The sequence below is a fragment of the Taudactylus pleione genome, unplaced genomic scaffold (assembly GCF_031769625.1).
Source record: "Taudactylus pleione unplaced genomic scaffold, aTauple2 ptg000191l, whole genome shotgun sequence".
Lineage (NCBI taxonomy): Eukaryota > Metazoa > Chordata > Amphibia > Anura > Myobatrachidae > Taudactylus > Taudactylus pleione.
Genome location: NW_028284593.1, coordinates 1,912,437 through 1,935,209, shown reverse-complemented (window position 1 = coordinate 1,935,209; position 22,773 = coordinate 1,912,437). Strand labels below are relative to the sequence as shown.

General features: G+C 41.5%; 1 protein-coding gene across 1 annotated transcript in view; it reads left to right on the top strand.

Moving 5' to 3' along the window:
• Positions 1 to 22,773, top strand: part of LOC148519299 (uncharacterized) — an 88,782-nt gene that overhangs the window by 9,085 nt on the left and 56,924 nt on the right. The gene's annotated exons all lie outside the window — the stretch shown is intronic.

Below are 22,773 nucleotides of genomic sequence, written 5' to 3'. Positions count from 1 at the left end.
GTATATATATATATATTTATATATATATAATTATTGTGTGTGTATAATATATATATATATATATATATATATATATAGTCTATAATATATATTCATTCAAGGAAATTAGCCCCTGTCAGGTGTTGTGTGTTGTTCGTAAATAAGTTATGGCTGCTCCACTATAATTTTATGTCACTTTTTTTTTAGGGGAGAAAACCTGGGGCCACTTACGTGGGTTTGCCCCCCCCAGCGTGAAAGTTGCCAGCCAGCCCCTGATGGAACCCCTTGTATAACACATTACATGCAAGACCTGTAATGTATCAGTGTGTTTTTAATCAAAAAGTGGATCTTACTAATTACTTTGGGGCTTGGTTACATTTGGATATGTCATTTTTATAACACATCTCTCAGATGTAGCAGTACATGTCCACTTTATCGCCACACTCATAGGTGTTGCTTTAACAATCTCCCTGAAAATACTTTTTCAAAAGTAGTAAAGTATGCCCTTAGCACACTATTGCAGCAGCCTATGCCCCATTGCATTATTACACATACCAGTACCTCTAGCTCTAATGGGTATACTACCCCCTGCCTCTCATTACACTATTGCAGCAGCCTATGCCCTATTGCATTATTATTACACATACCAGTGCCTCTAGCTCTAATGGTTATACTAGCCTCTGCCTCTCATTACACCATTGCAGCAGCCTGTGCTCTATTACATTATTATTACACATACCCGTGCCTTTAGCTCTAATGGTTATACTAGCCCCTGCCTCTCATTACACCATTGCAGCAGCCTGTGCTCTATTACATTATTATTACACATACCAGTGCCTCTAGCTCTAATGGTTATACTAGCCTGTCCCTTTCATTACACTATTGCAGCAGTCTATGCCCTATTACATTATTATTACACATACCAGTGCCTCTAGCTCTAATGGTTATACTAGCCCGTACCTTTCAGCACATTATTACTGCAGCCTATGCCCCATCACATTATTACACATAATAGTGCCTCTAGCCACACTGGTATTCAGTCTTTGCCCTTCAGTCAGGACTGTATTAACCCATGGCCCCTAGGCGTTTAGGTATTTCGGGTCTTGAAGGTGGTCATCTGGGTTTTGGATGGCCTTTTGTGTGTGTCATGGTGGCGTCCCGCACTATGCACTTACCAGTAGGCTGCAGAGTCTGTCCTGGTGTGTGCACTCTGAATATTCAATCCAGTTGGCTCCACCCCTATGCTGGTGTATCCTTGCTCTGCAGTTGATGGTGGTTTTCTAGTGGCTGGACGGAATCCCCACAAGTCCTGCAGAAACTCCTGTCAGTGTGTGTGCTGAGGTCTGGAGGAGAGAGAACTTGTGATGGCGGCAGTCACATGTCATCACATGGAGCTATAACAACCCTGACGTTAGTGTGTTATTGGTTCTCTGTCTCTCCCCCTCCATTGTCTCAGCTGACTACGAGCGTGCCTTGCAACTTGCAACTGACTACGAGCGTGCCCTGCAGCTTCTCCCTACAGGACCCCTAGGTTTCAGTCTAGTTAGCCTTATGAACAATATGGCACTTCTCTCAGCACACTATTTCAGCAGCATATGTCCCATTATTACACGTACCAGTGCCACTAGCTCTAATGGTTACACTAGCTTGTGCCTCTAAGCACACTATTTCAGCAGACTATGCCCATCACAGTAATACATACTGTATATCATACATGCCTGCTCTCCCGGAAGTCGCGGGTGGCTCCTAATTTTTCAGGTAACCCCCCACAGCCCCGGTAGAGTAGACATTTCTCCCGCATTCTGCCCACTTCCTAGTGAAGTGGGCAGTATGGGGAGAATTGCCACGGCGATCGCGGGTTCCCATGTAGGGGGCCGGTCTTAATGATGCGATCCTTCAAGAAGCGTGTAATTTAGCCCCACCCCTTATTTACATTTGCGCCAATTGAGACAATTTACAGCGAAGTGGGTGGGGATTAATTACGCTAACCCTCAGGCCCCGCTCCCATCATAACCCACCTGCTTCTCCTCCCCGGGCTTCTCCCGGGGAGGAGAAAAAAAATTAGGCAAGTATGCTGTATATCAGTACCTCTAACCACAATGGTATACTAGCCTGTGCCTCTCAGCAAACTAATATATCAGTCTATATAGTGTGACACCTATCATAATAATAACAACAACAGCAAAACATTAACTTTTTTGGGAAATTCCCACTGTCGTGATTCTTAATCTTCCTCCCATTTGTGTTAGAGATACACATGAAATAATAACCATGCTTACAACCACTTAAAAGTCCATTAAAACAACCCTGTGGTTGCAATGGATACTATATTACTTTAGCTAATGCTCAAGTTTCTGCAGATTTGCATTAACAATTCACCCAGAGATTCCCTTATATGTTCTGGTATGCTGCCAAGCACCTGTGAATCAATGTGTAGCAAATATTCTTGCTGTTTAATTTAACTTTGCACAGAAGGACTGTATTAGTCCTGATCTCAGTACCTAATCCCAAACCTCTAAAGAGGTTTAAAGCACTCTAGTTTCACCTAATCCTGAAACCCAAGATGGAGTTTTGGAAAAAAACAACCACTCTGTAACATCATTGGAATGGGCAAATAGGCGTTTACTAAAACGAAAAATATTAAAAAGACAAAGTACTGTATGTCTTTTGGATTTGAGAATTAAAACCTTTGCTGAGCAGATTGGGGGATTTTGTCATGAAGACAAGGTTACTTTTAAATGTCAAAGGTTTATGACTTCAAATGCTTTTCTCACTTGAACAGGTTTCTGAATGACATTTATTAATAAAGTTCTCAATATCAAACTATAGCAGTAAAGAGTCCCACAACCTGTTTTCTCTTTATATTTTGAGTTGGACACATCTTCAGAAACAATGCTATTTGTCTAGATATACAAGTGTCATCTATACTCCCATGATAAATTTGTTAGTGATAGTAGTAAATGTTAACTTTGCACTAGTCTATGGGGTCTATTTACTAAGCAGTGTTAGGAGACAAATACCCCTTTTCCACCTAAATTCCGGGTCTGACCCGCAGTTGGAACAAAGTTCCTATCCATATCAGACCCGGAATTTTGCCGGCGCCGACTTGGGATATTCCTGAGTCAGCGCCGCTCACACCGCAGTCGGGTCTGCATAGACCCGGCTTTTGCGGAGTGTAAGTGGTCACTTGGAGATGACGTCATCTCCAAGCGCCACTGAAGCCGGACCAATCGGCTGGCTAGCAGCGCACTCCAGGTCATCGTGACCCAGAGTGCGCTGTTCTCACAGCAGGGTTTCACGGGCTACGCCCGTGTTAAACCCTACTAGTTACCCGGCGATCCAGCTCTCTCCCCTTTTACACCAGGGAGCTGCCCGGGTTAACCCTTCAAAAACCCGGGTTTTAGCTCCGGTGTAAAAGGGGTATAAGTGAAATGAGATAAAGTACCAGCCAATTAGCTCCTAACTGCCATGTCACAGGCTGTGTTTGAAAAATGACAGTTAGGAGCTGGTTGGCTGGTACCTTATCTCCAGTTTGTCTCCTAACACTGCTTAGTAATTAGACCCCTATTTGTATACTATATTGTAATGTACAGAAGAATGAGTATTGTGTTAAGGTACTAAGGACCTGATTCGGAGATGGATGCAATGTAAATGTTGGATGCAACAGAGCAATGTTTTTGCTATTGATCATGTGCCAAAATTGCACTGTGCATGCACGGCGATGGATTAGCGATGGCCGCCTCAGAGAGGATTTAATCACAAAGTGAGTGACGGGGGAATTCAATTAGCCATGGTAAATTACCATGCGCTATTTGATCCCCCAGGGCTTTCCAATGTGCCCCAAAGCGCGGCCACATCAGGGATTTTTTTCTCAGGACCTCAGCAGCCTCTGAAAAAAAATCCCCGATAATTTGCCTGCTCTCAGGAAGCCACCAGCGAAAAACACATAGGCCCAAGAACGTATAACGGATTTTATGTGTTTTCACCTGGGGGGACAAAAAAGGGCTCTAATTGAATTGCCTGAAGCTTAAAAATGGCTTAGTCAGCCTTTGGGGGAGGTAACAGGGGCTTGCTAGAAAAATGCAGGCGTGTTGGGACCATTTTCTCTAGTGAGCCTCTGCGAATTCCTATGCAGCTGCAGACGTTCCATTGTGTTAGAAGAGCCACTCAGTCTCAGACAGCATAGGCTTACTCAGTGGTTCGATGTGCAACTGATGTTGTTGCTTTTGTACATAAGTGGTGAATGTGGAACGCAGGAGGTGGGTGTCTCAGTGCACAGCACATCCGCTAAGTCAATAGCATATTTCACAAGTCCCATGCGTTCAGAATCACACAGTGCACCCTGTGACAGCCCCGCCCCTGAATGCATTGCTAGAGGCTTAATAAAAAGTTTAGATAAGCAAATACTGAAAAATAATGTCAATTTCAGGATTTATATAAAAAAAGGCCCTTTTCAGGGAACAAGTAATAGGTTAAGGACTTACAGCTGTTCTGCCGAAAATGGAAGTAAATTAAGCCTTGAAAATTGATGCAAACAATTTCTACAGGTGTCTCAACTTCTGACGATGACTGTAGGCTTCAAATCATGGAAAGGCCAGCACAGTCCCCAGAATTAAACCCCATAGAACTAATCTGGGATGGACTGGACAGAAGGGTGTAGGCGAAGCTTCTGCAACAGTATTAGTAAGTATATATACTGTGCAAAAGTTTTAGGCAGGTGTGGAAAAATGCTGCAAAGTAAGATTGCTTAAAAAATATAAGTGTTAATAGTTTATTTTTATCAATTACATCAATTAACAAAATGCAAAGTGAATGAGCAGAAGAGTAATGTAAATCAAATCAATATTTGGTGTGACCACCCTTTGCCTTCAAAACAGCATAAAGTTTTCTAGGTACACTTGCACACAGTTTTTGAAGGCACTCGGCAGGGAGGTTGTTCCAAACATCTTGGAGAACTAACCATAGATCTTCTGTGGATGTAGGCTTGCTCAAATCCTTCTGTCTCTTCATGTAATCCCAGACAGACTCGATTATGTTGAGATCAGGGCTCTGTGGGGGCTATATTATCCCTTCCAGGACTCCTTGTTCTTCTTTATACTGAAGATAGTTCTTAATGACACTGTATGTTTGGGGGTCATTGTCCTGCTGCAGAATAAATTTGGAGCCAATCAGACGCCTACCTGATAGTATTGCATGATGGATAAGTACCTGCCTGTATTTCTCAGCATTTAGGACACCATTAATCCTGACCAAATCCTCAACTGCATTTGTTGAAATGCAGCCCCAAACTTGCAAAGAACCTCCACCATACTTCATTGTTGCCTGCAGACACTCATTATTGCACCGCTCTCCAGCTCTTCAGCGAACAAACTGCCTTCTGTTACAGCCAAATATTTAAAATTTTGACTCATCAGTCCAGAGCACCTGCTGCCATGTTTCTGCACCCCAGTTCCTATGTTTTGGTGCATAGTTGAGTCTCTTGGCCTTGTTTACATGTCAAAGGAAATGGCTGCAATTCTTCCATGAAGACCACTTCTGGACAGACTTCTCCGAACAGTAGATGGGTGTACAGTACCTGGGTCCCACTGGTTTCTGCCAGCTCTGAGCCGAAGGGTCAGGGCCAAAGTTTTGTCCAGTGTACACCAATGGCAGGTCCGACTGGGACCTCAACCCCCTAGTATGCCTTCTGGGATCCAATGTTACCACTCTATGAAGTTTTTGTCCACATCCATCCAGTGTAAGGCTCAGAACAGACTCTCCGGGTCAAAGTTCTGCCCAGGTACACCAACGGGAGGGCCAACTGAGACCCTAACCCCCCAAAAACCTGACCATGGTCCAACTGGACCACCTCGTTTTGGTTTCATCCCAATCGGTGCAGGGGTGTCTGAATGCATAGACAGACAGACAAATAACAAACAAACATACCAATGAATTTTATATATAAGATCATTGCTTAAAGCACTTACTCTGGGCTTCTATTTCCACACACTATTATTAGAAGGGTGGACTTGGTACCTCTATCAGTACTCACTATCAAATTACAAACAGTATTAAATTAGTCTGAAGATTGATGCCTATTGTTGCAGCGTGTGCTTGTTTTTTAAATTGATATATACATATTATATTGTGATTCCATTGCTGGTATTGATGTAATACAATTTACAGATTGATTTTTTCTTATTGTCTGTTGTAACTTATTAATATTATAACAGTTATTGTTATACTTTCAATTTGTTTTGAGAGGATTATATTTTTCTGCCATATCAGATAAGGGTTTCTTTCTTCTCATTAGCGCTGTTTCACAGTTTTTTTCATAAAGATAAATAAAACATAAAAGAAAAGCCTGGCCTGTCCGGCTCTAACAAAACAAAATTATTCCCTCTGTCAAGGTGGAGGGACCTAACGTCCCTCCCACAAAACAATTGTATTAGCACAGAACTTATTACAGCCATTAATCACAGTACTATTGTCTCTCAGCAGATCTGATGCTTGTTCCCCCATGTAGTGAGCCTGAGACTAGCAATTGACACACCTCTCACAAGTGCTGTGACAATCAATGTTGCCAATTAGCTCCTGTTGTCCACCAGACAAAAGCCAGAAACCTAGGGCACACTAATACAGTGGCTCCCATTCACAACTTTTCCTCTGCTTTTATCAATATATATATATATATATATATATATATATTACACAAACTGAAGTACCAAAAGTCATGGGATAGATGCCTTCTATCGTGTAGAACCTCCTTTAGCCCAGCAAAGTGCTAATTGTAGGTGCAGGATTTTGGGTGCAAATGGACCTCTCCATACGTCTGAACTCTGAATATTCCTCGAACCAATTCTGGACAACTTGGGACATATGACATAGTGTATTATCCTGCTGGAATATTTCATTGTTGTGCGGGTATATGAAGTCTATGAGTGGCTGCAAATGGTCATCAAGCAACGCAAAGTAGTAGTTACCAGTAACGTGTTCAGGTGGACCAGCTGAGCCAAGCCATACCATATGAACACACACTACACCATTATGGAACCACCACCAGCCTGCATAGTGCCTTGTTGACAGCTGGGGTCCATTGCCTCATGGGGTCTGTGCCACACCCGAACCCTGCCATCAGCCTAAAACAACTGGAACCGTGATTCATCGTACCATGCTACATGTTGCCAGTCCTTCAGAGTCCAATTAGCGATGTCACGAACCCAGGTGAGGTGCTGTGTCCGGTATTACAGTGTTAACAGGGGTACTCTGCAGGGTCTTCTTCTAAAATATATCCCATGGAAGCTAAAGAATGCTCGCTGACCTGCTGGATATGCGTCTGGTATCTCTTTCTTTGGATGTGATTTGAGCCAGTGTCGCTTGTCTGTGACCACGGACAATTCTGGCCAGACGCCGCTGGTCACAATCATTAAGCACCCGCGGTCGGCCACTGTGCTGCCCATGGTGGGTGGTAATGCCTTCCATGAGGTTTTCCCAGTACACACGAGCATTGTAGATTGGGGAATGTTGAATGAGAGAACCTTGAGGGTTTCTGAAATCCAGTGCAAAAAAACATTACTAAAACCAAAGATGTCTCTATAATTCTATATTACATACACCTTTAATATTAAGAGGGGTATTCAATATGAAATGTTAACTTCACTGTCGAAGTTAACGTTTCATATCAGAGTTTTTACCTGCGTTAAAGTATCGGGCGCGCTCCCGCTTATACCGGTTCTCAATATAAAATTTACGAAAACGGGAAACTCCGAAGTTGGATTTGCGTAAAGTTACAAATTTTTCCTTAAAAAAATTGTAAGACCCCCCAAAGTAGTAAAAACATGGGGGATCACTATGGGTACCCCCGTTTTAGCCTTTAATTGAAAGTCGGGGATTTAAATAGCCGCAGCACGTGTTTTTTTTCCCGACATTGAAGAAGTGATGCAGAAGAGCACTTAGGTTATTTTTTTCGTTTTTTTAAGTGGTCCCATCAAATTTGGGGTACATGAAAATGGGTACTAGCATATTTTTATGTCCCTAAATTAATTTTTTTTAAATTCTGCATTTGTGCATCTGCCGCTATAATTCTATTCTAGAAAACATCTGCCGCATACTTGCGGAATAGCCCTGAACCTATTTCCCCATTGTTAAACAATTTTTTTCACCCCAATTTTTAAATAAATTTTTTGGGGTGTCCCTATTTTTTTTTTAAACTTTTTTTGACACAGTTCTTTCTTAAATGTCAGTCCCAGGGGTGCAGGCTATTTTTTTTAAGCCTGCACCCCTAAACCCCAATTCTACACTTTTTTTCGACACCTATTCAATGGTGAAAAGTTATCCCCGTTTTTTATCAAAGACTTTTCAAAACTGCGATAAGTCTTTGAAATTGAATACGGTGTAAAAGTAAAACCTGCGATAATGACGTCATACCTCCGATATTAACGCAAAAACGATGTTATCGCACCCATATTGAATACCCCTGTAAGTCTCCATAGTGGTTGAAACAAGCATTCTATTTAACTCACTGGATGCTTACTTATAATAAAATACCTTACATATTTTATTAATAAGAAACCTATCCAGCATCAAAAGATAATTAGACACATGATACAATGAAAGCTATTTTACCAAATGTTGACATGTCTGTTTATAAAGTAAATTATTTGATTTTAAGGTGAAAATTCAATTAGCTGCAGAATATACCCCACAGACAATTACGGGGGAATTGAATCTGGCAGTAAGATCAATTAGCTGTGGCGTAAGCTCTGTGTCTAATTGAATATCCCCCCTTAAGGCGGGTATCCACTACCCGATTAAACAGAACAATTGAACGATAATGACATCGTTATCGTTAAATCGTTTGTTAATTGGGCAGCTTAATGTTAAAAACGACCAGCGATGTGCGCTCCCGCTGGTCGTTTTTGACATCTACCATCGCCCGAACATGCTGGTCAATCTGCCGATAACGACAGATTGGCCATATAGTCGGGGATGAGGGAGGGTGCCTGCACTGAATGACTGATCGTTCAGTGTAGGTACAGCACAGACTATGAAACTACTGCACGATTTCAATGTCATAATAGTCTGCTAGTGGATGTGCCCCTTAGTTGTGCACAATCTTTTTAGAAAACCAGCTAGATATCATGAGATATACTGACTGTAGCATATTGGGTTCTTTTAAAACATTATGTGTTTAGGAGGTAAAAACAATTTATCTTAAAACATGTACAGCAACTATAATGAAAAATTTCATTTGGAAAATAGATGAAGAGCAGTTGTTGTATGCCCTACTGATGTACAACAACTGCACTGCATTTGTGGTCTACTGCAGTAATAATGACTGGGCTATTATTTATAGGTAGCTAGAGAATCCTTCTACGAGCAGACAAAGTCAGTAATACTATCTGAAAGCTGTTTTCACTTTTGACAATATCAGCATTTAATTGAAGTTGCATGCTGGCTGCCCATCAGTTGAGTTGAGCATGTGAAACTGTTCCTACAGATTAGAAAAATCCTCAAAGGGATATTAATATTATTATTATTATTATTATTATTATTATTATTATTATTAATAATAATAATATTGTTACTAGACTAATACTTTAATTTATTTAGCATGGGCTAGTGCAATTATAAAACAAATGGGAAAAATAGGAAGAGAGAAATGTGATATTTTGGAAGATATAGGGAAGGCAGTAAGAAACTAGATTAAAGATGTACCTGTTTTTAATTACGTTATCGGGCATCATTAATTACTTCTCTCTGAAAGTAGCACAATCAGGACAGTGTGTAATTATACATTTATATTTATATGGCACTAGCATGTGTGTAGCAAGAAAATGAATGAATTTGATAAATGTCATAGTCTAAGGCTTGGCAGCTTTGTTGTTTGCCTGCAAAGACTGAATCACCCAGGTTTAATTTTCATTGGGAACGTTACTCCCACAGTCTCCGACTGATATTCAAGGTCATAATTCCACTGTTGCTGCCACCAGCAGGTTCAGATCTCTGGAGACTAACAAGAGGGAACATGAGAATGATAACTGACGTTTGCACATTGTATTAAATCCTAAAGGTTAATTGGCTTTCTAAGTACTGTACTACCTCAGCAGAGTTACTTGCAAACATCCACGTGTCACGCTGGGAGGCGGGTTTTTGAAAGCCGAGCTCTTGGGCTGCAGGAGGAGGCGAAGGCGAGGGGCCTGGACGTATGATCTCCGCATCCACAAGTCTTGGACGATGGCTAGACCTAGTCAATGGTGCGGAGTCTAACTCACAAGGAGGTGTTCAGGTCGCGGTCCTTTGACTTGGTGACCAAGGCCTGCAGGGAAAAGAGAATCAAAAACACCCGTGGCCAAGGGTAATGCCTGGAATAGGCACGTGGGGAGTGGGATAGAACTGCTGGCTGGAGAAAGGCACTTGAGGTGCTGGCTAGAGAGGTGTGGAGATTTATTGGTAGGCTGAGGTAACAGCTGGATATCCCATGAAGTATATACCGGATTGCCGGCTGGAGATCATGCACTAGGGTGCAATGAGACAAAGGGTTAACCTGCACACAGGCTGTGATGGTGAAAGCACTGTGATGAGATGAAGGGTTAACTTGCAAACAGGCTGTGATGGTAAAAGCTCTGCGGTGAGACGAAAGGTTAACCTGCACACAGGCTGTGATGGTGAAAGCACTGCGGTGAGATGAAGGGTTAACTTGCACACAGGCTGTGATGGTAAAAGCACTGTGGTGAGATGGAGGGTTAACTTGCACACAGGCTGTTGATTAGTTATGGCACTGTGGTGAGATTTAGGGTTAACTTGCACACAGGCTGTTGATTAGTAAAGTCACTGTGGTGAGATGGAGGTTAAACTTGCACACAGGCTGTTGATTAGTAAAGGCACTGTGGAGAGATGGAGGTTAAATTTGCACACAGGCTGTTGATTAGTAAAGGCACTGTGGTGAGATGGAGGTTAAACTTGCACACAGGCTGTTGATTAGTAAAGGCACTGTGGTGAGATGGAGGTTAAACTTGCACACAGGCTGCTGATAGTAAAGGCACTGTGATGAGATAGCTCAGAAGCTCTGGAAGAATCACACTGGAAGCATGGGAACCTGGAACGAGACTCCTCTAGTTACACTAGCGGCGACAATGATTGTTCAGGCAACTACCTGGAGCACAGGAGCCGGATATATACCCCTGGAAGCCTGCTGATAGGCCCACAGCGTCAGCTGACCAGCCGGGCCACTCAGGGAACGAAGTACTGACATAAGGAAAGTGTCATGGCGGCGCCCATGATGGAAACTGCGATCCCCGCTCACCGGGTCGTCTGACACCACAGCTACAGGGTGAATGCTCAGCTCCTCCCACGTCGCCGCGCCAGCCGCCCGACAGCCCGGGAAGTCAGAGGAAGCCGGCGGGACGGTAAAGGATGGCCGATCCCCGGCTGAACTCTGACACCACGTTTATACAGCACATTTGTAACATTGGGGCCTATTCATCATAACAAAATAATCGATGGCGGTAATTAGGTTTAGAACTCACATGGAGTTCTACCTAATTACCGGAGGAATTCATCATTCCTCCTCTCCATAAGTATCTATTCTGAAAAGCTGTCATTATTGACAGCTTTTCAGGAAATAGATACTTTTCCCTCTCTACTCTACCTTACCGCAGCTGTGATCAGTGCTGCGCATGCGCCGTTACATTCACAAAATCAGCGCATGCGCAGCACTGCCTACAGCTGCGGTAATTCTGTCCCCCCCCAACCACCCCCTCCCCTCCTGCAGCTGCGGACCCCGACCTCCAGTCTGAAGAAGAGAAAACAATAAAGTTAAAATAAATAAATAAAATAAATAAATAAATAAAAAATCTATACATAATTTTTGGAATTTGATGAATAACATAATTTCCATATCCCCATACTAATGTATAGGGAGAGTGGAAGTTAACGCAGATGGACTTAACCAGGAGATATCAGTGATATCTCCTTTAAGTGTGTTAATGAATATTAAAATAATGGTAATTAAGGAAAATGTCCTTAAAACCGTTATTTTAGTGTTGATGAATAGGCCCCATTGTCCTTGATGATGGTACTGAGAAGTCAGCCGTACACTGTGCAGAGTTGTACTGATGATGTGTGCAGTGTAAAATCTGTAAATTGGTTCTCCGTGTTCCCAGACTACAGGCACCATGCATAGGTATGAATGAAGATAGATTTATGCTAATCTAACACGTGTGAGTGAAAAGATTGGATGGGGGAGGAAAGGGGCGGCCTAACGTACATTAGGGCGTATTCACTTAACTACTAACAGATGCAGACACGCACAGAGACCCATATACTGTATACACCTTTCAAAGCTGTATAAGTTGCAGGTGCCTGAGAGATGGTGCAGATATACGCTGCTACTAATAATGAGGAAGGTCACCAGCACTAGCTACTTATCATTTTGCGAGTGTAGTTTAGCAAGGTTCTTTCTGGACGTGGGATGGAGGGCTGTACCTGCTGGATTAGAGAGACGGTTTTAAAACAAAATATTCAAACCTAATAGCGAATGCATATTTCACTTAGAAAACAAATGCTTCAAGAGTTGGGGTGTAAGCACGTCTGATGTATACCCGAGTCCCATTTAGGGCTGTAACTAGAGCTGTGTAAGAGGGGGAACCGCCCAGGCAGTGAATCATAAAGGGGGTGCAAGGAATTCATAATTTAAGGTTATTTGGTTAGAATTGATGGCTTGGGAGACGTCAAATTTCTTTCTTGCCCAAGGTACTTCTAGTTACATCTCTGGTCCCATAATCCATTTCCTATACAGTGCATTAGTGAAGTATTCATGACAGGCCTACTAAAAGAATGACAAATGTTAGGGAGCTCCAAGCATCACTACATAGAAATAATATGCAATTACATCACTCCCATAGAGACATGGACTTCTATGGACTGCATAATGTCATTTACATGGCAGCCTACTGAGTCAGTGCCTCACCATGTTTTTATCACATGGCACAGACTTATACTGGCACAGAACATCCACCTACAGACCGCCTGTGTCAGCATGGCCTGCCTATGATGATGTCTGTCTTATTTAAACATATGACGTATTTTATACAGCATCTCTCAAATATGGGACCATGGTTGTTTTTTAAAACGTAATCAAATCATTGTAAGAAGAATTTATTCAGCTCTTACAAACACTAGTAGTTGTTAATCTCTTGTTTTAGCTCATTTCAGAAATAGAAACATCTATAACAGCTGATTTCATTCTAAACATGTTCAACCCTCTAATATACTGGTCTCCCACCATTCAGCCTATGACAGTGTCTCAAAACCAACAAGATTGTATTTTGAGGATTTCCTCGCAGGTAAATAAGTTTAATTGACTTGAACAGTAGTTATTTAAAATGTTATTACACAGTAAATTCTTAAAACATGATTTGCCATGGTCTTTGGTCTTCCTGAAAAAAATAACATAGGTTGAGTCTCCAATATCCAAATATTCCGAAATACGGAATATTCTGAAATACAGAATTTTTTTAGCATGACTGAGAGAGAGAAGCCTTTGCTTTTTGATGGTTCAAAGTACACAAACTTTTTTTTAAAATAATTTTGTGCCTTCAATTTTGTATAAAATTACCTTCAGGATTTGTGTATAAGGTGTATATGAAACATAAATGAATTTCATGTATGTACACAAATTTTGTTTTAGACACAAAATAATTGAAAATATTGTTTCAAATGACCTGCAGGCTCTGGGTATAAGGTGTATATGAACCCTAAATGCATTCTGTGTTTAAATTTGGGTCCCATTCCCAAGATATTTGATAATGGTATGCAATTATTCCAAAATACATATTTCGATTTCCAAAATAACCCTGGTCCCTAGCATTTTGGATATGGGAGACTCAACCGATATATATTTTATCCCAATTTTGCTATATGAGCAAAATCAACAGCTGCAGTCTCAAGAGTGCGTTGACTGAGACAAACAGCATGTCATATATTCAACCAATGATCAGAAGAGAGAAGACCATTACATCCTTACTGTGTCCAATGCAGGGGGTCTCGAGGGGGCCGAAGGCAGTGTTCTTCATTGTATACTCAATAATGCATGGCTTACAGCCTAACGTAAAATTCACAAAAAGGACTTCACAATACCCATTTCTAAATAACAGAATAATGCAAAACCATCTTTCTAGGCAGATTCCAGTTTAGCCTAAATCAAACACAAGTAACATAGCGCCTGCCTAATCCACTTGTGAATTAATAACTGATTTCCATTCATTTCCTTTTCCATTCCTTACTCATTATCTTCTAGGCTGTGATGTTAAGAGAATACCTTGGAATTCCATGAGGTGTTCGAGTTGTAGACAAACCTTGGATGTTACAAATACCATTCTAGGATCCATGGATGCCTTCAGTTCACTCTGTAACTTTATATATAAAGCCTTTCTGACACGTCACTGGGTAAACCAGTAGTTCCCAGTCATGTTGGTATATACAATGGGGATTACACAGTATATGAGCTATATTTTAACTGTACCTTGCATTTTTCATTAATTTGCAATATTTTGACATTGGTATGGAGTACAGGTTGAGTCTCCCATATCCAAATATTCAGAAATACGGAATATTCCGAAATACGGAATCATTTTGGCATGACTGAGATAATGAAACCTTTGATTTTTGATGGTTCAATGTACACAAACTTTGTCTAAAGCACAAATTATTAAAAATATTGTATAAAATTACCTTCAGGCTATGTGTATAAGGTGTATATGAACATAAATTAATTTCATTTCTGTACACAAACTTTGATTGAGCCACAAAATTCTTGAAAATATTGTATAAAATGACCTGCAGGCTGTGTGTATAAGGTGTATATAGAACATAAATGCATTCTGTGTGTATATTTGGGTCCCATTCCGAAGAAATTTCATTATTGAATGCAAATATTCCAATATACAGAATATTCCTTTATCCAAAATACCCCTGGTCCCAATCATTTTGGATATGGGAGACTCAACCTGTATAGTATCTAAGTCAGGATTTGTGTCACAAGATGGAGGTGGCTGGGAGACACTGTGGTAAACTTTCATCCCACTTGGCATAAACAATCCATGTCTTCCCATGTCTTATCCCCACCTCCCTTATATTTACTTAGATTTTTCTTTATTCCATTCCCTGCACGTCATAGTTAAATAATAATATAATAATAAAGAAAACTTGCCTCAGAAATTGATTGAAATAACAACAGACATAATAAACTGACTTTTCTACTTGCAGTAACATGGGAACTGTGTAATATGTGAAAGAAACCCATTGTTATCATGATACGTCTTGTTTTTCCAGTCAAGTAAACCAATTTCCCCCCATTTTCAAGTTTAGGGTGTTGCTTCCTCCTGTGTTTATCTTAGAGTAGATTTTTATTGTCCACGTTGTTAGCAGGCAAATGCACTTCCTAACATTAATTCCATGTATTAGAGTAGTGTAATAGACAACAGTACTAAGTGCAGCTAATGGTATTCATTCATCCCTGCCGCTCAAGAAAGTGAGAGTTCCAGCCTCTGCCGGCTATATTCCCTTTTTAATGGATTCTGTTCATTAAGTTTCAGTTCAGCGATTGTGAAACTATTTGGCAGATCCTAGACTGATCCGCATTTGTAGTTTTAATGCTGTATTACTGCAAATGTAAAGCTGTAGAAACAAAAATCCACACAAATTGTTTGCAATATCATCTACTGAAAGAATGTGTAAAACAAATTAATGGCACGCACAAGATACGTGTGGATAAGTATCACAGAGCCAAATATAATAACATTTTAGCCTTTGCAGGCTTATACTATTTCATGACTCCATTTAAAGCAATGCAAGGGCACAACTTTGATCTGTGGACTGTTCTCAGCTGACATAGACTCTTTTGTAAGTTCATATTACTTTGCCTTTGCCAAGGCATCTACTGTAGTAAGTTATGAAACAATGATAAAATGTAATACATCTATTTAGTTATTACACAATCCTTAGATTTAAAGATTATTTGAAGTATTATGAAGTAATACATTTACATGTGTGTTATCACTCAGCAGTATGACTTCCTTACTGATTATCGGATACATGTATTTGAATTTTCATTATAATTCAAATTAAATGTTTGTGGTTGACAAGTGCACCTTATTATAGCCCAATTTCACTAATAAGATGCAAAAATGCATACTATCTTTTTTTTAAAATAATACTTTGTAACGTAAGCAGAGCGTATGCTTCAGGTAAGATGTTAATAAATACACGGTAAACACTAATAGGCTATTGCAAAGTTGAAGTCAGACATAATTACACCAACATTCAGTGCAGAGGTAAATATGGATATTTGTTTGTTCGCTGAGTTGTATGCAGTTATGCGTTTCCACCGCCCCATCGATATGTTTGGTTTTATAGTCGTCATCAGTAATTAGCCCTATCCCATCATCTGAAAACTGGTGTAATTACGTGTTGACTTAAATCTGAATAGCCCACAATTTCATCAACACACTTGACCCAACATAGGTAAACTTTGCCTATGTGCGAAGGTCCTATTACTGCAGAGTTAAGCTGCGTACACACTGGCCGATATTGTGAACAATAATGATATCGTTCAGTCGTTCACAATATCGTCCAGTGTGTATGCAGGATATCGTTAACAATCGTTGCCTGAACATGCAGGCCAACCTGACAATATCGTCAGGTTGTGCATGTTCAGGGATGCTGCCGGAGACGTCACTGAACGATATCGTTAATGATATCGTTCAGTGTATATGCTCACTGTCGTTAACGACATTGAGCCCGGCAAACACTCAACGATATCGCTCATGGAGCGAATCATTAAGTGTGTATGCACCTTTACGCTCATCAACAGCAAATGAGCAGCGAATGGCTCTGCATAACCTGTAATTGAGTGCTCTCTACTCCGGTGCATGTGTAGTTTACAATCAGAAGGAATAGCGTAGTGAAGTCTCCATCATGAGAATAAATAAAAAGATCTATTTACGCCTGTGTGTGCTGTATTATATACAGTACTGTGAAAAAAGTTTTAGGCAGGTGTGCAAAAATGCTGCAAAGTAAGAATGCTTTTAAAAATAAAAGTGTTAATAGTTTATTTTGATCAATTAACAAAATGTAAAGTGAATGAACAGAAGAGAAATCTAAATCAAATCAATATATGGTGTGACCAACCTTTGCCTTCAAAACTGTATCAGTTCTTCTAGGTACACTTCACAAAGTCAGGATTATAGTCAGGTGTATGAATAACCAATCATACCAAACAGGTGATAATGATCATCATTTTCATATGTAGGTTGAAACAGTCATTAACTGAAACAGAAACAGCTGTGTAGGAGGCTTAAAACTGGGTGAGGAATAGCCAAACTCTGCTACAAAGGTGAGGTTGTGTAAGACAGTTTCATGTCACAGGTCATACACCATGGCAAGACTGAGCACAGCAACATGACACAAGGTAGTTATACTTCATCAGCAAGGTATCTCCCAGGTAAAGAATTCAAAGCAGACTGGAGTTTCAAGATGTGTTGTTCAAGCTCTTTTAAAGAAGCACAAAGAAACAGCAACGTTGAGGACCATAGATGCAGTGGTTGGCCAAGGAAACTTTATCAAATGAAAGACACATCATGCTTACTTCCCTTCGAATCGGAAGATGTCTAGCAGTGCCATCAGCTTAGAACTGTCAGAAACCAGTGGGACCCAGGTACACCCATCTACTGTTCGGAGAAGTCTGACCAGAAGTGGTCTTCATGGAAGAATTGCGGCCAAAACCTTCGACATGGGAACAAGGCCAAGTGACTCAACTATGCACCAAAACATAGGAACTGGGGTGCAGAAAATGGCAGCAGGTGCTCTGGACTGATGAGTCAAAATTTAAATATTTGACTGTAACAGAAGGCAGTTTGGTCACCGAAGGGCTGGAGAGCAGCACAATAATGAGTGTCTGCAGGCAACAATGAAGCATGGTGGAGGTTCCTACCAAGTTTGGGGCTGCATTTCAGCAAATGGAGTTGAGGATTTGGTCAGGATTAATAGTGTCCTCAATGCTGAGAAATGCAAGCCTACATCCACAGAATATCTATGGTTAGGTATCCAAGATGTTTGGAACAACCACCATGCCGAGTTCTTTCAAAAACTGTGCGCAAGTGTACCTAGAAGAATTGATGCTGTTTTGAAGGCAAAGGGTGGTCACACCAAATATTGATTTGATTTAGATTTTTCTTTTGTTCATTCACTTTGCATTTTGTTAATTGATAAAAATAAACTATTAACACTTCTATTTTTGAAAGCATTCTTACTTTGCAGCATTTTTTCCACACCTACCTAAAACTTTTGCACAGTACTGTATATCCACACAATATTGAAGACTTTTATATGCTTTTATATGTTAACAAATACTCCTCCTAGCATATAAAAGCATGCACATTATTTAAGATCTTCTTCACGCCTAAGTATTCCAATCAGATTGTATTCACAGAGCGAGAGGGAGGGTGACCTTTTAATATGGTCTTGCTGACAGCTCATTACTAAATCAAAGTACTTGCAGCACTGAATTGTTATACCCTGATTAATGTCCTGGGCTAGAGGTTCTCAACCTCGACCCTCAAGTTTTCCCAACAGGTCATGTTTTGAGAATTTCTGTCTGTGGAAACAGGTGGGATAATTACTGAGACAGCAAAAATAGATTATCTCACCTGTGCCCCTGGCTTTGATAGCAGCCAATGGACATTGCAGTATAGGAGGCTGCCACCAGGTGGAGCTGTTATGTGCCAAAACTGAGAAAAGTCAGCTACTGGACAGTGTGTTTATAATTGCACATGCGCATTTGAGACTGGGAGAAACCGAGGAGCAGAGTGCAGAGTGGGGTGAGCTTCCACAGGTATGCTGTGGGGGACAAGAGACTGAGCAAAACATTATTGCTGAAGTGGTGAAGTGACAGAAGTGACTGAATACCCACTGATAGCGCAGAAGTGACAGCTGAGACTGAGAGATGGCACTAGGAGTCGCAGCTGAGATTTGTGGAGGCTGTGAGTGAAGAAACGAGCTGTAAAAGTAAGGCATCCCTACTCTTTGAGAGCTACTGAGAGCAGTTGCGGGTGTATGAGAGATGGAGAATGATCAAAGAATTGCTAAGTGATACTGAGATCTGATATAATTCAAGTACTGTGTAATCCTGACTTGTGCAAGAGACTGAGGCCCTGATCCAGAGCCGGACACTCTGACAGAGCGCTCGCTCTGAATCAGGGCCGTCCTTCTTAATTTTTAGAGCGGCCTCCTGGCCGCTCGTATAGCTGTGGATGGCCACCCACAGTTATAGCGAGCGGCCAGGAAGATGATCGCGATGGTCAAGACCATCGCGACCATCGGGCTTGCGATGAGACCCTTGTGGTAGGATCTCGTTGCCGCAAGCCCTAGAGTGCTTTCAGCTCTATCAGAGCCGAAGGCACTCCCACTGACATCACTTGTGATGTCAGTGGGGCCGGCCCCAGACGGTAGGCGTTCCCATGGGAATGCCTCCATCTGGGCAGCCACACCCCCAGCACGCCCACCAAAGGGGGCATGCTGTCACTCACCATCGACAGCACACCCCCTTTGGTACGAGACCCAGAGCGACGGCTTGCCCATCGCTATCCGGGTCTCGCGCATACGCACAACTGAGCGGGTCTGAATCAGGCCCTGAGTTTGAGTAAACAGCATGATGTTCATCTTGTGCCTGAGTTTGTCGGTTTAAAGAGTGGCAGCCATTTTGTGTCAATACTGTGCTGAGTTAAAGAGAACTTTGGAACTTGGTTATTGCTGTGCAGTGCTCAAGACAATTAAGTTATATTGCAAGTGGAACTGTGATTATTGTGCTTTGCCATTTGAAAATCAAACCTATTGCTTTCTGGAAACAGGAAATGAACAGCATTAGATGCTAAGCTTATCACTTTAACCAATTGTGGATTACAAATGCATGCATGTTATAGGTCAGTGATCGTCCAGCAACAGAGTACTCCAAGGACAGAACTTTAGGCCTGATTCATTACGGATCGCAACTGCGATTGCAATAGCGATTACGCATGCAGTCTCACTGCGATAGTATGCTTATCCATTGCGATCGCTATGCCGTCGCCCACTTTTCCTTACAAACATCCGTAATGTTTGGCAAGACTGCGACACCATCGGTACTATCGCAGCCTCACGCACACTTGCACAAGCTCTGACCTTACTCAGGAATTGCTAACTTCATCGCATGCTATGAGTACTCAAGCTGTGTATGGCATCGCAGTGGATAATATGCTAAAAAATTGCCCTTTTCCTAGCTAAAGGAAGAGGTGCTGCAAGAGCATTAAAGATAATGAAGTCTGTTTAACTATTGGAAAGAGCTATTGCATATTCACTACTGCATTGCTAACCACTGATTTGAAATTGCAAAATCCTTGTTGTGCTGCAATCTCCTGTTATACAAATAGTAATCATTATTTTCATATAGTGACCTGCCCTGGATCTACGTCCTTCTACCCCCTTTAATAAATACTTAATTATTCTATTTACCAAGGCTGTCACAGTATGTCATATTACTGTGTGTGTGGGGCTAGCCTCTCTGCTACAGTCTGATGTGGATAAAGCTTGTGGAGTCATTGCCAAAGGAGAAGGAAGATCCGCTGGAGCTGACATCTCAGCTGTAAGGTACCATCTACACCTAACTTATCTGTGCCCACTACAACACCCGGGGCACCACACATGATTAAAGAAATCCACAAAACATGACCTGTTGGTGCTACTTGAGGACTTGAGTTGGGAACCACTGCCCTGGATAATTCACTCCAACTATGTAATCTTCAAGTTACAATTACCGATAGTACTAATACGTATAAATAATCCCATCCCTTTTTTAAAATCATTTAGTGAATCTGCTACCACTGACAACTTGATCGTGAATTTTGCAGTCTAACTACCCTTGCCAGCTAGGCATTCACATTTTATTTACCCCCTCTTCTGTTTTACTACAGACTTCATGACTCCTCTTTAACTACATCCCCTTTCTTTGTAAAAGAAATAAATGCATTTTGTCAAAACTTAAAAATATATGAAATAGGATAAGATAATGAATAGTGGCAACCTATCGCCACAGCATTTTTCCACTGTATGCCAATGCCTATGTTGTCTTTCTACTTGATTTTCACAATAAACAAGCTTTATTCTATTTTGAATCCCTTCTACCAGGGCTGCCAATACATCTTTGTCTCAAGGTGCTAGAGAGGAGGCATGGCCATGCCCGCTCTGAAAATCGTTCCCCGAGAAGTGGAGGTGCACAATGAGTGAGAGGGTGTTGCTCTACCTGTATGGCTGTTTCAGGCCATGCCGGGCTCCCCAGACAAACCCGGGCCTGGGTAATTAGTTCCTGCACCATCTCAGTGTCCCTGCCTTTTTTCATCAGTAAAGGTGAATGTTAAAATTTAATTAAGGATAAGCATCAAATAAATTATACAGAGCATTAATAAACACAAATGTAATTATATATTAATATTCAACATCATTTATCATACTTTTCTCTGGGACATCCTTTCTTTCATTAGCACCTGTGACACTGACATTTCTTGGTTCACTGCTAGACCTCTTTTCTAGATACATGGATGTAATAATGCCTGACCGGGCCCAATTGCAGCAGACACCCCTCCCTCCTCTGAGCAGTGGGGACCTCCACATCCTACCTGGTGCCAGCAAGTTGGTCCCCCCTCCACCAGGGCACCATCTTCCCAGTGATTTTCAGGTCTGTGCTTTCACAGCGCGGCATCATCTTCCTGAAGATGTCACTGGGAAGATTGCAGCATATTGGAGGTGGAAGCTGCCTGCTGGCACCAAGTAGGTTTATTCTGGGTACAGGGTGTGCAGTGCGGGGCCCCCTGGACCCAGGGATCTGTGTGCACTGTACACCCTTTACCCATTATACATATGCCTATGTCTAGATGCCCCACTCCCACCTACAAAACATCCACTGGAACATCTCATAACTGTCCCAATCTAGACTGTGAGACACATTTGCTCTTCTAGACTCGTTCTGCTATTTTGCCACTAGAGTGTAAGTTCTCTTGGAAAGGGCCCTTCCTACTTTTTGTTTTTCTGTCTGTATTAATTTGTCTGTCGGTACCATTTTACATGCCCCCCCCCCATTGTCCTAAATCTTATAATAAATCAATGGCAACAATAATAATTATAATGCAATTAGTAAGTTAAAGACAGCTATAATCAAGTAATAAAAACAGCTATAATCAAGTAATAAAGACAGCGGACAAAGAGAAAACTTAATATTGTCATATACACTTTGAATAAATATTCTTGTGTTCTGATAGTTTAGTCCAGAGAATAAGTAGGTCAATAGGCAAACTGCTGCATTATCCAGGCATAGTGCTTGGCTACATAGCTTGTTCTACCTGTCTACCCCCAGAGAATTTGTATTTGGTGTCATCAAGCAGGTTTTGGATGCGAGCTAGAAACAGTGGTAGCTCCGGTCTTACTGGTCCCCACAGTACAGTACGGTGACATGCGCATGTGCCGGTCCCGGTGCCAGACAGATCGATTGCTCAAGTGCTGGGTCCCAGCCAGGAGCCGGTGAGTGACTCTGTCCTTTTCAGCAGCAGCAGCCCCCCTCATCAAAGAGGGTACTAGCCGCTGGTGAGTGCTATTATAAGGGACTAATCAGATGATGTTAGAGCCAATAAAGGGTTATATTTATACAGATGTATACATTAGACCTAAAAGGGAGAAAATCTTAAAGGAAGAAGGGACAGCAGATTTGAGTATGCCTATTCCTACCTATTA